The sequence below is a fragment of the Vombatus ursinus genome, unplaced genomic scaffold (genome assembly GCF_900497805.2).
Source record: "Vombatus ursinus unplaced genomic scaffold, bare-nosed wombat genome assembly UNPS02014777.1, whole genome shotgun sequence".
In the NCBI taxonomy this organism is placed as follows: Eukaryota; Metazoa; Chordata; class Mammalia; order Diprotodontia; family Vombatidae; genus Vombatus; species Vombatus ursinus.
In genome coordinates, this window is record NW_020954555.1 from 2,862,197 (window position 1) to 2,864,241 (window position 2,045).

The 2,045-nt window shown below is 50.7% G+C and overlaps 1 protein-coding gene across 2 annotated transcripts in view; it reads right to left on the bottom strand.

The window, feature by feature from the left end:
• The window catches only part of FGR (FGR proto-oncogene, Src family tyrosine kinase), a 22,383-nt gene extending 21,489 nt beyond the window's left edge, over positions 1-894 (bottom strand). For both annotated transcript variants that reach the window (XM_027864858.1, XM_027864859.1), the window contains exon 1: positions 873-894. The gene's annotated coding sequence lies outside the window, so the exon portion shown is untranslated. The remainder of the gene's footprint in view (positions 1-872) is intronic.
• Positions 895-2,045: the final 1,151 nt, after the last annotated feature.

Genomic DNA, 2,045 nt, shown 5'->3' on the forward strand with positions numbered 1-2,045 from the left:
AAAAAAAAAAAAAAAAAAAAAAAAAAAAAAAAAAAAAAAAAAAAAGACTGAAAAATTACTTAACAAAAACCATGCCAGGAACACTTTGCTGAATGCTTTACAACTATTATCTCATTTGATCCTCACAAACACCTTGGGAAGTAAGTACTATTGTTAGCCCCATTTTACAGTTGTAGAAACTGAGACAGACAGAGGTTGTGACTTGCCTAGGGTCACACAGCTGGTAACTGTCTGAAGTCACGTTTGAACTCAGGTCTTCTTAATTCCAGGCTCAGTGCCTAGAATGGCACACAATGTGCCACCTCACTGCCCAAGAGCAAAAGCATATTCAGAACTGAAGGTATAGATAGAAGATAGCAGCAATTTTTTTTTAAAGAAAAAGAAGTCACTTTTTTTCTCTGAACCTCAGTTTTCTCAACTGTTAAATGAGGGGGTTAGACTGAATAGTTCTGACATTCCACATCCTAAGTTCCTTCTAGTTCTAAAATTCCATGCTCCATAATCCTCCCTCCCAGCTCCCTTTTGATGATAATTTCCCCCTTTCCTTTCACTCCCAACTCTTGCCCCCTCTCCTGTCTGTCCCTCCATCTCATAGCACCACCATCTCCTCTCCTTCCACTGTGTGCTGCTCTCCCCTACTTCTCCCCCACCCATTTACTTTCCTCTTCCTCCTCTAAATTCCCTGCCTCAGCACAGCCAGAGCTGAAGGCAGGGGGGTGGTAGAGAGGAAAAGGAGTATGGATGGCCCCCAGCAACAGGAAGGGAATCAGGACTGACCTCCAAATTCTAAGGATGGAGGTACTATGGAAATCACCATCACCTAAGGAGAGAGGGGTTGCCAAGACTGCTTAAGGATTGATTTTTCCACCTACCTTGAATGGTTGTGATACTGCCCAGAGTTTAAGGTGACCCAATAAATGGGATCACCTCTCCCACCCTTCCCCAGTTCTAGCAGGAAGTGACTCTCAGTGGCCAGGTTTCGTACCTGTGAATAGCAGGAGTTTGGTGTGAGTGAGGTGAAAGTGGAGGATACCCATCCCCCACCTCAGTTGCTTCTCAGTAGAAGTCCTGACCACTGAACTCCCTCCTACCCTGTAATTATATCTCCTTTCTCTGAGGACTTGGAAACACTCTAAGGTGGATACCCTGTATTTTGCCTTTGGGCATCTCTGGGGGTCTTCATCATCCCTTACCCCCACAAGGGACGTAGGCCAGACCCCAGACTTCTAGACACATCCATCCTAGGAAGGCTAGAGAAAAAGATGACCAGTCTCAAGGCTAGGAGTTGGGGGGGGGGGATGTGCTTGGGGTCTAATGCCAGTATGGCCTTGTCCTACCTTGTGCCCTCGTCGTCATGAAGACACTCCGCCCCCCCCCCCAGCCCGCTGTCAAAAGCAGGATTTCCATAGGGGTGGCCAACTATTCCCGGACTGGGGGGGGCGTCATTTGTGGGGAGGAGGGATTCCCTAGGAAGCAGAGACCTTCCCTTTTCTCAGGGCCCTAGGGGAATACCCAACAGGGGAGGAGGCCCCCTATCGAGGGGGTATGGGTGGCACGTAGTCCTTCCTTCTTCCTCCCCACCCTGCCCCCTCTTGTGGGAAGAGAAGCCTTCTCTGTTTCCCCAGTCTGCATTCCTTCTCTACCCCACTCTTCCCAGACCTCCCCTCATTTCTCTCTACCAGACTTCTCTCCTTCTCCAGGCCCCTCCCTCAGGTTCCCTCCCTCACCTACCTAATTTCCAGTCACCCCCAGGGCCCCAAGTCCAGTGGTGCAATCCCAGGCTTCCTTCTCTGACACCCTTTCCCAGTCCCCTTTCCTGGCTCCCTCCCTAATGCCCCTTTTCATGACTCCCTCCCCCAACATCGCCCCGCACGGGTTTCAGCCTCGGGTCTCCGGGAGCTGTCTCTGGTTCCCCAGGCAAGCCCAGAGCTCAGCCTGAGTGAAGTGGGCAGAGTTCCTCTCCAAGACTGCCATGTGTACCCAGCCGCTGCCTGTACCTTGTTCCTTTGACTGGGTCCCGCTGGAGCCTCAGAGCTCCAAAGCCC